The following is a 14318-nucleotide window of genomic DNA, read 5'->3' as shown; positions in this document are numbered from 1 at the left end:
GAATGGCTTCCTGTACCACGGTGCAGTGGTCAGTCAACGCATCCTCCCTACAGCCCTCTTCCTCATCCACACAGGGAGCAAGTACCTCATACCTGTTGGACAAGGTCAAGGGCTGAGGCTCCTCAACTCCTAAACTCAGGATTCCCCTACCTGCTTCCCTTGCAGTCACACCACTCTGTCCCTGACCACTGTCCGAATTAACAGAACTTATTCTACTGGGTGTGACTGCCTCCTGAAACAAAGCGTCCAGGTAATGTTCCCCCTCCCTGATGTGCCGCAGTGTGTGCAGCTCGGTCTCCAGCTCGTCAATTCTGAGCCAAAATTCCTCGAGCAGCCAACACTTGCTGCAGATGTGGTCACTGACGGTCTCAATGGGATCCACCAGTTCCATCATCATACAGCAACAGCACATCACCTGTCCAGCCATATTCAACTAGTTAATAAATTTAGATATATATTTTTTAAATTTTCTTTATAGAACCTCAAGGATAAACTCGAACACCAACAAAAACACAGCCACTCACCCAAACTCAGTCACTCACCTAAACTCAGATGCACTCTGTTCCAATCAGCACTCAGTCACTCACCTAAACTCAGATGCACTCTGTTCCAATCAGCACTCAGTCATTCACCTAAACTCAGATGCACTCTGTTCCAATCAGCACTCAGTCACTCACCTGAACTCAGATGCACTCTGTTCCAATCAGCACTCAGTCATTCACCTAAACACAGATGCACTCTGTTCCAATCAGCACTCCGTGACGAAAGGCACTCCTGCCACACCTTTTGTGCACTCACCTCTCCCAGCACTGTCCCGGCTCTCTCCTCCCGCACTTTTTAAATCTCCCGGCTCTCTCCTCCGGCGCTGTTTTCGCTGTCCCGGCTCTCTCCTCCCGCGCTTTTAAAATCTCCTAGCTCTCTCCTCCGGCGCTGTTTTCGCTGTCCTGGCTCTCTCCTCCCACGCTGTTAAAATCTCCCGGCTCTCTCCTCCGGCGCTGTTTTCGCTGTCCCGGCTCTCTCTCCTCCCGCGCTTTTAAAATCTCCTGGCTCTCGTCTCCGGCGCTGTTTTTGCTGTCCCGGCTCTCTCCTTCCGCGCTTTTTAAATCTCCCGGCTCTCTTCTCCGGCGCTGTTTTCACTGTCCCGGCTCTCTCCTCCCGCGCTTTTAAAATCTCCCGGCTCTCTCCTCCGGCGCTGTTTTTGCTGTCCCGGCTCTCTCCTTCCGCGCTTTTTAAATCTCCCGGCTCTCTTCTCCGGCGCTGTTTTCGCTGTCCCGGCTCTCTCCTTCCACGCTTTTAAAATCTCCCGGCTCTCTCCTCCGGCGCTGTTTTCACTGTCCCGGCTCTTTCCTCCCGCACTTTTAAAATCTCCCCGCACTCTCTCCTCTGGCGCTGTTTTCGCTGTCCCGGCTCTCTCCTCCCGCGCTTTTAAAATCTCCCGGCTCTCTCCTCCGGTGCTGTTTTCGCTGTCCCGGCTCTCTCCTCCCACGCTTTTAAAATCTCCCGGCTCTCTCGCCCGGCGCTGTTTTCGCTGTCCCAGCTCTCTCCTCCCGCGCTTTTAAAATCTCCCGGCTCTCTCCTCCGGGACTGTTTTCGCTGTCCCGGCTCTCTCCTCCCGCGCTTTTTAAATCTCCCGGCTCTCTCCTCCCGCGCTTTTAAAATCTCCCGGCTCACTCCTCCAGCGCTGTTTTCGCTGTCCCGGCTCCCTCCTCCCGGTCTTTTTAAATCTCCCGGCTCACTCCTCCGGCGCTGTTTTCGCTGTGACCAGTGGTGACAGACAGGAAGGTATGGTTGCAAGTGATTGTCCCTGTCCAACAGGTTTGCGATTCTTGCTCCCTGTGTGGGTGGGACCTGGGACGAAGGGGAAGATAAGACCAGAAGACCATAGCACCGTGATACCGGGAGCCATTCAAGTTCGGGAAGAGAAAATAATGATCATCGTAATTGGACAGAGAATAGTTCGGGGCTTTGACATTGTTCTCTGTGACAAGGATCGAGAATTCCAAAGATTGTGCTGCCTACCTGATGCAGGGCTCGGAATATCTCAACTGGGCTACAGAGGAACTTGGAGTTGGACGGGAAAGATCCTGTTGTCGTGGTCAACATAGGTACCAATCGCATAGGTAGAACAAGGGCAGAGGTTCTGCTCAGGGGGTATGTGCATCTAGGACCTAAATAAAAAAGAATATCCTCAAAGGTAATGATCCTGCTACAAAATGGCGCCGGAACGAGGCAACTCTCTGCGAGCTCTCCCAAACAGATCCGCTTTGTACTTAACTTATACTCGTTCTAATCTTTTAAAAATTAATTCTAAATTTACATTATTACTAACCTCTCTCTTTGATATTCTCTTGCAAGCTTGAGCATGCACCGAGGCCCTTGGAGTCCTTTTGACCCGACCCGATCTGACCTCCGCGACCTGGAAGAAGGTCGGGCCCAAACCGGAAGTGACGCTCTGACCTCGATTTGGAGACGACCCGGACCTTGGAGCTCCCAACCCGGCCTAACTACCTCCGCCCAGCCCCCGGAGCTCCCGACCCGACCCTCGACGGCAAGACCCGGCCCAACGTGACCCCGAGAGACCCGCCCAGCGACCCGACCTGGAGATGCTCGCCCAACAACCCGATCTACCTGGTGATGGAAGAAAGAAAAATCCACGTGGAGGCCCGACCGGGCCTACATCAAGATCCGACCCCAGGAGCGCCCAGGAAGGGAACAGACCACGGGACCCTGCCCGACTTGCCTTAGGAAGCCCCTGCCCACGACCGAGGACCCGCAAAATGGCAGAGACCCCACGCGAGGACCCAAACGCGCTGCAAGGTATCTCCTCGCCCGCAGAACGCCCGGACCCATCCAGATCGCAAACATGCCCCCCTAGCAACCCCTCTACCTCAACCAGTGCCCAGCATCCTGCCCGACGCGACCCCAGATACGTAAACAGCGCCCTGGTCCCCGCCAGCGCCCTGGACCCCGCCAGACGCAACCACCTACCTTCCACAAGAGCAGGCATCTCCCATCGGATCCCAGGATCACCCAGCAGCAGCCACCGACCGAGGAAGCAAAGGAAATGCGGCGGTCTGCAGGTTAGACTAAAGCAATACAGTATCAAGACCCCTCTCCCTAGTATACTCCTGGCAAACATCCAAGCGATCGAAAATAAGCTGGATGATCTTAACACCAGACTTACCTCTCAGAGGGAAGTAAGAGACTGCTGTGTGCTCTGTTTCACAGAGACATGGCTCACCCCCGCCTCACCGGACTGTGTCAGACAACCTGAAGGCTTCTCAATTCACCGGGCGGACTGCATGGCATCATCAGGCAAAGTGAAGGGTGGAGGGGTGTGCCTCCTCATCAACTCCACCTGGTGCTTGGATGTGGTGATCCTGGCGACCAATTGCTCCCCAGACCTGGAATACCTGACCATGAAGTGCCACCCATATTATCTTCCACGTGAGTTCACTTCAGCCATTATCACAGCAGTCTACATCCCACCCCAGGCAGAAGTGAGGAAGGCGCTGGTTGAACTATACACAGGTATAAACAACTACGAAACAGAACACCCGGAGTCCTTGTTCATCATGGCCGGAGACTTCAACAAGGCCAACCTCAAGAGTGTACTGCCAAAATTCCACCAGCCCATCTCCTGTCCCACCAGGGGCGACAACACTCTTGACCACTGCTACTCAAAAATCAAGGGCACCTATCGTTCCATCCCCCGACCATACTTTGGGAAATCAGACCATAAGACGGTGCTCCTTCTCCCGGCATACAAGCAGAACCTCAAGCGGGAGAATCCAGCTCAGAAGGTCGTGCAGTGCTGGTCCGAGGAGACAGAAGAGCTCTTACGTGACTGCTTAGAGACAGTGGACTGGTCCATATTTAAGAACTCAGCGACCAACATAAATGAGTATGCCATCACCGTCACAGACTTCATCAGCAAATGTGTGGACGACTGCGTGCCAAAGAAAGCAGTACGTGCGTTCCCCAACATGGCTCAATCGCGAGATTGACTCTCTACTGAAGGACAGATCTGAGGTGTTCAAGACAGACGACCCTGCCCTATACAAAAAATCCAGATACGACCTCCGCAAAGCCATCCGAGATGCCAAGAGAGGATATCAAACCAAGCTAGAGTCACAGACAGACTCTAGGGGGTTGTGGCAAGGACTAAACAACATAACGGGCTACAAAGCGAAGCCGAACAGCATCTCTGGCAGCAGCGCACCTCTCCCCGATGAACTCAATGCATTCTATGCTCGGTTCGAGCAGGTAACCAACAATCCGCTGTCGAGTGCCGCAGCAGCCCATAATTCCCCCATACCCACCATCACAGCTTCCGAAGTCAGATTGGCCTTCCTGAAAGTGAACCCTCGGAAGGCGACGGGCCCAGACGAGATCCCTAGTCATGCACTCAGAGCCTGCGTGGATCAGCTGGCAGAGGTATTCGCGGACATGTTTAACCTGTCCCTACTCCACTCCGAGGTCCCCACCTGCTTTAGGAAGACCACCATCATAACGGTACCAAAGAAGAACCAGGCAATGTGCCTCACTGACTTCCATCCAGTGGCCCTGACTTCAGTCATAATGAGGTGCTTCGAGAGATTGGTCATGAAGCACATCACCTCCATACTCCCAGAACGCCTTGATCCACTGCAATTCGCACACCGCTGCAACCGGTCCACATCAGACGCCATTTCCCTGGCCCTACACTCATCCCTAGAGATTCTGGAAAACAAGGACTCCCACATCAGACTCCTATTTATTGACTACAGCTCTGCCTTCAACACCATAATCCCAGCAAAGCTCATATCAAAGCTCCAAAACCCAGGACTTGGCTCCCCACTCTGCAACTGGATCATCGATTTTCTGACCAACAGACCACAATTAGTAAGAATGAACAACAACATCTCCTCCACAATAGTCCTCAACACCGGGGCCCCGCAAGGCTGCGTACTTAGCCCCCTACTCTACTCCCTGTACACACCCGACTGTGTGGCAAAACTTGGTTCCAACTCCACCGACAAGTTTGCTGACGATACGACCATAGTGGGCCAGATCTCGAATTACGATGAGTCTGAATACAGGCGGGAGATAGAGAACCTAGTGGAGTGGTGTAGCGACAACAATCTCTTCCTTAATGCCAGCAAAATTAAAGAGTTGGTAATTTACTTCAGGAAGCAAAGTACTGTACACACCCCTGTCAGCATCAACGGGGCCGAGGTGGAGATGGTTAGCAGTTTCAAATTCCTAGGGGTGCACTGCTCCAAAAATCTGTCCTGTTCCACCCACATCGACGCTACCACCAAGAAAGCACAACAGCGCCTATACTTCCTCAGGAAACTAAGGAAATTCGGCATGTCCACATTAACCCTTACCAACTTTTACAGATGCACCATAGAAAGCATCCTATCGGGCTGCATCACAGCCTGGTATGGCAACTGCTCAGCCCAGGACCGCAAGAAACTTCAGAGAGTCGTGAACACCGCCCAGTCCATCACACGAAACTGCCTCCCATCCATTGACTCCATCTACACCTCCCGCTGCCTGGGGAAAGCGGGCAGCATAATCAAAGATCCCTCCCACCCGGCTAACTCACTCTTCCAACTTCTTCCATCGGGCAGGAGATACAGAAGGCTGAGAACACGCACGAACAGACTCAAAAACAGCTTCTTCCCCACAGTCACCAGACACCTAAATGACTCTCTTCTGGACTGACGTCATTAACACTGCACCCTGTATGCTTCATCCGATGCCAGTGCTAATGTAGTTACATTGTATATGTTCTGTTGCCCTGTTATGTATTTTCTTTTATTCTCTTTTCTTCCCATGTACTTAATGATCTGTTGAGCTGCTCGCAGAAAAACACTTTTCGCTGTACCTCGGTGCACGTGACAATAAACAAATCCAATCCAATCCAACCTCTGGATTACTACCTGTTACTACCTGAGTCATGAGCTATTTGGTACAGAATCAATAATATTAAGGAAGGAAATGTACGGCTCAAAGATTGGCGTCGGAGAATTCGTTTAATTCATTGAACATGGGTACATTGAACACCAGTACTGGGAAAGAAGGCAATTATTCCAATGGGACTCTATTCATCTGAATCACGCTGGGACCAGAAGCCCAATGAATTGCATATGTATGGCTGTAGATAGGGATTTAGACTGAATACGGGGGGACGGGGGTGGGGGAGATATCAGCTTCAGGGGGAATTCGAAAACTGGTAAAGCTCAAGCACAGGACGGGGGCAATCACAATGCTGGGTGTTTATGACTGGAACCCCAGCTACCAGCTAAAGATAGAGGAGCAGATAGGGGGAAAGATTTTGGATAGGTTCAAAAGAAATAGGGCTGTTTGTGGCAGGGGATTTTAATTCCCCTTACATTGATTGGGACTCACTTAGTGCAAGGGGCTTGGATGCGTCAAAGTTTGCAAAGTGTATCCAGGAAGACTTCTTGATGCAATATGTGGATCTGGTATTGGGGAATATAGGATTGGGTATTGGGGAATAAGCCTGGACAGATGGTTGTAGTTTCAGTAGGGGAGCATTTGGGAATAGTGACCACAATTCCATAAGTTTTAGGTTACTTTTGGATCGGGATGAGGGTAACCCTCGCGTTAAGGTGTTAAATTGGATTGGATTGGATTGGATTGGATTTGTTTATTGTCATGTGTACCGTGGTACAGTGAAAAGTATTTTTCTGCGAGCAGCTCAACAGATCATTAAGTACATGAGAAGAAAAGTGAATAAAAGAAAATACATAATAGGGCAACACAACATATACAATGCAACTACATAAGCACTGGCATCGGTTGAAGCATACAGGATATAGTGTTAATGAAATCAGTCCATAAGAGGGTCATTTAGGAGTCTGGTGACAGTGGGGAAGAAGCTGTTTTTGAGTCTGTTTCTTGCGGTCCTGGGCCGAGCAGTTGCCATACCAGGCTGTGATGCAGCCTGATAGGATGCTTTCTATGGTGCATCTGTAAAAGTTAGTAAGAGTCAATGTGGACATGCCGAATTTCCTTAGTTTCCTGAGGATGTATAGGCACTGTTGTGCTTTCTTGGTGGTAGCGGTGACGTGGGTGGACCAGGACAGATTTTTGGATATGTGCACCCCTAGGAATTTGAAACTGCTAACCATCTCCACCTCGGCCCCATTGATGCTGACAGGGGTGTGTACAGTACTTTGCTTCCTGAAGTCAATTATCAGCTCTTTAGTTTTGCTGGCATTGAGGGAGAGATTGTTGTCGCTACATGACTCCACTAGGTTCTCTATCTCCCTCCTGTATTCGGACTCATCGTTATTCGAGATCCGGCCCACTATGGTCGTATCGTCAGCAAACTTGTCGATGGAGTTGGAACCAAGTTTTGTCACGCAGTCGTGTGTGTACAGGGAGTAGAGTAGGGGGCTAAGTACGCAGCCTAGCGGGTCGCCGGTGTTGAGGACTATTGTGGAGGAGGTGTTGTTGTTCATTCTTACTAATTGTGGTCTGTTGGTCAGAAAATCGAGGATCCAGTTGCAGAGTGGGGAGCCAAGTCCTAGGTTTTGGAGCTTTGCTATGAGCTTGGCTGGGATTATGCTGTTGAAAGCGGAGCTGTAGTCAATAAATAGGAGTCTAATGTAGGAGTCCTTGTTTTCGAGATGCTCTAGGGATGAGTGTCGGGCCAGGGAAATGGTGTCTGATGTGGACCGGTTGCAGCGGTATGCGAATTGCAGTGGATCAAGGCGTTCTGGGAGTATGGAGGTGATGCGCTTCATGATCAACCTCTCGAAGTATTTCATTACGACAGAAGTCAGGGCCACTGTTCGGTAGTCATTGAGGCACGTTGCCTGGTTCTTCTTTGGTACCGGTATGATGGTGGTCTTCTTGAAGCAGGTGGGGACCTTGGAGTGGAGTAGGGACATGTTAAACATGTCCGTGAATACCTCTGCCAGCTGGTCCACGCAGGCTCTGAGTGCATGACTAGGGATCTCGTCTGGGCCCGTCGCCTTCCGAGGGTTCACTTTCAGGAAGGCCAATCTGACTTTGGAAGCTGTGATGGTGGGTATGGGTGAATGATGGCCTGCTGGGGCACTCACCAGTGGATTGTTGGTTACCAGCTCGAACCGAGCATAGAATGCATTGAGTTCATCGGGGAGGGGTGTGCTGCTGCCAGAGGTACTGTTCGGCTTCGCTTTGTAGCCCGTTATGTTGTTTAGTCCTTGCCACAACCGCCGAGAGTCTGTCTGTCTAAACTGGGCAAAGGCAAATTTATCACGGCCAATCCACCTAACCTGCACATCTTTGGACTATGGGAGGAAACCGGAGCACCCGGAGGAAACCCACGCACACACGGGGAGGATGTGCAGACTCCGCACAGACAGTGACCCAAGCCGGAATCAAACCTAGGACCCTGGAGCTGTGAAGCAATTGTGCTATCCACAATGCTACCATGCTGCCTTTGGGCCTTTGGGTATGGGTCTTTTAAAATATGTTAAGGTAGATGACATGCTGGGCCGGATGGGATTTGCAGCAGAATACTGAGGAAAGTAGCGGAGGAAATTGCTGGGGCCTTGACTAACATCTTTGTGACCTCATTGGCTATATGTGATATCCCAGAGGCCTGGAGAAGAGCTAATGTGCTACCGCTGTTTAAGAAAGGTATCAGGGAGAATCCTCGAAACCATAGACCGGTGAGCCTCTGTTGGTAGTAGGTAAGGTATGTGAGAGAATTCGCAGGGACAGGATATATAAACATGCAAAAGTATGGACTCATTCTCGATAGACAGCATGGTTTTGTGAAGGGGGGTTCGTGCCTCACTAATTGATCGAGTTTTTCGAGCAGGTGACTAAGCTGATTGATGTGGGGAGGGTGGTGGATGTTGTTTACATTGACTTCAGTAAATCCTTTTACAAGGTGCCTCATTGCAGACTGGTACACAATGTGAAGTCACACAGGATAATGGGTGAGATGGTAAGATGTATTCAGAACTGGCTTGGTCACAGAGGGCAAAGAGTAGCAGTAGAATTGTCTTTTTCTGAATGGAAGGTTGTAATTAGTGCAGTTCCACATGGATCTGTGCTGGAGCCTCTGCTGTTTGTCGTATACACAACGATTTGGAGGAAAATGTGGCTAGTCTGATTAGAAGGTTTGCAGATGGCACCAAGTTTGGTGGAGTGTCAGGCAGTGTTGAGGATCATCAGAGGATACAGCAGGTCATAGATAGGTTGAAAATGGCAAAGCAGTTTAATCCAAAAATGTATCAAGTAATGCATTTTGATAGGCCTAACATAGAGGGGAAATATACCGTAAGTGGCAAAACATTTATGAATATAGAAAGTCAGAGAGATCTGGTTGTGCAGGTCCACAGGTACTTGAAAGTGGCAACACAAGTGGACATGGTAGTCAAGAAACACACAGAATGCTTGCCTTCATTGAAAAGGGCATCGAGTATAAAAACTGGCAAGTCATGCTGAAGTTTATAGAATCTTGGTAAGGCTGCACTTGTAATATTGCGCACAATTCTGGTCACCACACTACCAGAAGGATATGGAGGCTTTGATGTGGGTGCAGAGGAGGTTTACCAGGATGTTGCCTGATCTGGAGCGTGTTAGCTATTCAGAGAGGCTGGATAGACTCGGACTGTTTTCATTAGGAGGACGGAAGTTGAAGGAGTTACCTGATAGAGATGGACAAGATCATGGGAGACATGGTAGAGTGGATGGACAGGCACTCTTTCCCAGGTTTAAGGTCTGTGGGGCAAAGTTTAGAGGAAATATGCGAGGCAGGTTTAGTTTTTGAAATCTGTAATTGGCATTTCTCATATTTATAAGCAATTGTATATATGCAACACATTTGTCTTACCCGCGTTAATTTACTTTATTGTACAGAACGGTATATTTCGTAGTTCCTTTAATTGGTCCTATATACATTTTGCCACCCTCTGGTTCGGTCCATGGTCCCCCCCCCCCACCCCATCCGCACATGGGTGAGATGGTAAGATGTATTCAGAACTGGCTTGGTCACAGAGGGCAAAGAGTAGCACTCCCCTTGCACTCCCCTTGCTTGCTTAGTGCCCCTGTCCCACAGCTTCAGCTGTGCTTTATTTTATTTTCTAGAGAGGGGGGGCGTTTACCCCCTCCCTTCTCTTCTCTTCTTTTTGTGGTTTCTCCACCTTCCTTCCGTCTCCCCACCCCTCCCCTGGATTGCGCAGTCTTTTGGTTCCTAATCTATCATGGTTTTTTATTCTTAACTTACTTCTCGTTGCTGGCCTCTAACAGGTTTTGGAACAGGCGGACAAACTGCCCCCGAGTATCTAAAGAGCTTTCCACAGACCATCGGATGGCATATTTAATCTTCTCCAGGTGGAGAAATTCCGAGAGGTCAGCAAGCCAGTCTGAAGCTGTGGGTGGGGCTGCTGATCGCCATCCGAGCAGGGTTCTCCGGCGTGCTATTAGGGAAGCGAAAGCAAGGGCGTTAGCCCCCTTCCCCATGTGTAGCTCTGGCTGCTCCGATACCCCGAAGATGACCACTATTGGGCATGGCTTTTCCCTCACCCCCACCACCTTGAACATTGCCTCGTAGAAGGCTGTCCAGAACCCAGCAAGTTTGGGACAAACCCAGAACATGTGTGTGTGGTTCCCCGGGCCCCTCTGGCACCGCTCACAATTATTCTCTACCTTCGGGAGGAACCTGCTCATTCGGGTTCTGGTCTGGTGCGCTCTGTGCACCACCTTGAGCTGCATTTCGCTGAGCCTTGCGCCGGAAATGGTGGAGTTAGTCCTGCTCAGTGCTTCGATCCAGAGACCCACCCTACCTCTGTCCCCAGTTCATCCTCCCAATTTAGTCTGGTCTCATACAATGGTGTTCGAGCTCTGTCCAGTAACTGTATGTATATTTTCCCACATGGCCCCCCTCCTTGCTGTCTGTTCCCATCATGTCCTCTAGCAGTGTGGTTTCTGGGGCCCCGGGGTACTCTGATGTCTCTTTGCGGAGGAAGTATTTTATTTGGAGGTGTCTCATTTACTGTCATTTTGCTAGTTTCCACTTCCTCGTCAGCTCTTCCTGTGTCACAAGTCTGTGCCCCAAGTAAAAGTCCCCGATTGTCAGTGTGCCCCCGTTGTTCCTCCATCTTTTGAAGGTGGTATCTAGTATGGCTGGGGGAATCTGTGATTGCCGCAGATGGGGGCCATGGGGAACATTTTAGCCCAAAGTGCTGTCTCAGTTGGGCCCACGTTCTCAGCGTGGCCACTACCACTTGGTTTGTTGTGTATCTTGCTGAAGAGCTTGGGAGTGTGGCTGCAGCCAGGGCCCGGTGGGTCGGTCCTTTCCAGGAGGCCTCCTCCATTTGTACCCATCCTGTGCCAGGTTCGTATACCCACTACTCACTGTTCCTGTCGTTGCTGCCCGGTGGTAGTATTGTAGGTTCGATAAAGCCATTTGATTTTCTTCTTTGCAGTGTTGGTTTGGGAATTCTCGCCTAACAGTCAGTCCATCTCCCTCAGGTGCGTCTCTTGTAAGTAGATTATGTCGGCTTTTATGCTTCATAGGTGAGCAAAGACTCTGGATCATGGCACCGGCCGTTAATTGCCCTTATGTTCCAGGTAACAATCCAGATGAGGAATCTATGACACCCCGGTTCTGCGGCATTACCCTTGCTAACATGCCGGACGATCCCCTGCACTCTGCAAAGGTTTCCCTTTGTAATGGGGTCATCTAAAATGGCCACGGTCGCTACTCCCACCATCTGGTCGGGCCTCAGCGCACCGGGGTTTCCCTTTGTCCACCGGGTGCCGAGCATGGCCGTCAGCTATGTATATGCCACGTGGATGTGATCCTGCACTCCTGGGTCTCCATTCGCCCTGATTCCCACCCGAGTGACGATCATGGCGCCATCCTGGTTCCTCGCCCTGCTTCATGCCTGCAGAAGCCTGTGTCCGTTCTGTTTTTCTACCTCAACCTTCCCTTTGCTTCTCTTTTGTTCGCTACTCCCCCTACCCCTCTCCTCCTAGCCTCTGTCCCTTTGTCTAGCCGGTGTGTTCTTCCTCCACTTCAGTCCACCCATTTCATGCCAGGCGCTCCCTCTCCCCTGAGATGTGGGCCGTGGCCTTCCTTTATTTCTCCCCTCCTTTGTTGGCCCTCCTCGCTAGTACTGTGGCTCCCTTCCCAGTTCTTTTCCGGATCTGGACGTGCATTCTCTCCTCCTGCCATCCCTTATCTCACCCTCCTGTCTGCTTTTCTCTTTCTCACTCCCCTTGCTCTGCTCCCCCTCGTCACATTGAGAGAAGAGACAAACCCGAAAATGAGGCAGCACAGTCCCGCATAAAACAGAATAAATATGCATACAGTTTGTGATATTAATGTCTCTGGTTGCGGTCTGTCCTCCGCTCTTTGTTCCCATTATTTTTTCCGCCCCTGCAGCATTCATTGTTGTTGTTCCTCCCCCAATTTGTTTGATTTAACAAACTAGTCAGCTTCCACTGGGATGTTAAAGTACAGTTCCTTTCCCTTCAATGTTACCCAGAGTCTGGCGGGAATAAAATCCCAAATCGCCCACCGCATTTTTGTCGAGTGCTGATTTTGCTCTGTTGAAACAGGCCCTCTTTTATGCCAGGTCCGCCCCAATGCCCTGGTGCATCCTGATATACTTCCCTTGCCATGTGCACAATTTCGTCTGTGGGGCCCGCCTTAAGATTTTTTTCCAGGTCCTGTAATCGGTGCAGCTTTGCTTTGATCGCTCTGGACTGCCCCCCCCGGCTTTGGGCATGGTTCGAAGCTACTTGTGCGCCCTGTATATTTCTGGGGGGTTTGGAAAGCACTTCCTCCCCAATAGCTTGCCCAGCATTTGGGCGATGTAGCTCGTTGGATCACTGCCCTCTATCCCGTCTGGCAGACTCACTATTCTTAGTTCTGTGTCTGGACCTGTTTTCCTGATCCTCCACTTTCGCTTTTCGGCTCCCCTGGGTGGTCACCAACCTTCTCACCTCGGTTTCCAGAGCGACAAGCTTGTCACTCTGGTACGATGCAGCCTTCTCCTACTCCAGCATTGCTTTCTCCTGTGCCTCCACCTTCCTTCCCAGGCCTTCTATGGTTTGCTGCATTTTGATCGCCGCCTCTGCCATCATCTCCTTCATCATCATGTGGAGCTCCGCCCTGATCACCTCCTTCATGGCGTTTGACTCCCTTTTCAGCACGCTTCACCATCCTTCCCCCTGTGCGGGGCAGCGGTGTATGTGTGTGTCTGGGGGCGGGGGGGTGGGGGGGGGGCGCGGTTGCCACATCCTGTTCCTGCTCCGCTGGTCGGTTCACCAGCACTTCCCCTTTATGGTCCACCTGAATCTCCGTCTCGCCATGTGGGGCCACCTGTCTGCGCGCCCGGAGCTCCTGCCCCTTTCCTTCACTTCTACTCATAATGTATCACCGTCCCCTTGATTTATTATTTCCAGGAATGTTCCTTTTATTCTCATTTCGTCTGAATGTTCCAAGAATTCCAAGAATTAGGGAGCATAAGATGGGAACAGAAACTGTCAGGGAAAGGCACAAATGGAAAGTGGAGCTTGTTCGAGGAACAAATACTGCGTGTCCTTGATATAGGTATGTCCCTGTCAGGCAGGGAGGAAATGGCCGTGTGAGGGAACCATGGTTCACAAAAGAGTTTGAATGTCTTGTCAAGGGGAAAATGGAAGCGTATGTAAGGATGAGAAAACAAGGTTCAGTTGGGTCACTTGAGGGTGACAAGGTAGCAAGATATGTGCTTAAAAAAGGGCTTAGGAGAGCTTGGAGGGGGCATGAGCAGTCCTTGGCGGGTCGAATCAAGGAAAACCCCAAGGCTTTTTACTCTGATGTGAGAAATAAAAGAGTGACCAGGGTGAGGTTAGGGCCGGTCAAGTACAGTAGTAACTTCCTGGGAAGGAACTTGTGCATGGAATCAGAAGAAATAGGAGAGGCGTTGAATGAATACTTTTCTTCAGTGTTCACCAAGGAGAGGGGCCATGTTTTTGGATGAGTGTGTGATACAGGCGGGTAGGCTGGAGGAGGTAGATGTTCTGCGGAAGGATGTATTAGCACCTTAGTGTAGACAAATCCCCTGGGCCAGGTGGGATATATCCAAGGATTCTTTGGGAGGCAAGGGATGTGATTGCAGAGCCTTTGGCTTTGATCTTTAGATCCTCACTGTCCACGGGGATAGTGCTAGAGGACTGGAGAGTGGCGAATGTTGTTCCTCTGTTCAAGAAAGGGATTGGGAATGACCCTGGTAATTATAGGCCGGTTAGTCTTACTTTGGTGGTCGGTAAGTTAATGGAAAATGTCCTGAAGAATTTATGACCATTTA

This window comes from Scyliorhinus torazame, chromosome 10, assembly GCF_047496885.1.
Source record: "Scyliorhinus torazame isolate Kashiwa2021f chromosome 10, sScyTor2.1, whole genome shotgun sequence".
Classification (NCBI taxonomy): domain Eukaryota; kingdom Metazoa; phylum Chordata; class Chondrichthyes; order Carcharhiniformes; family Scyliorhinidae; genus Scyliorhinus; species Scyliorhinus torazame.
Note: the sequence above shows the minus strand (reverse complement) of the source record.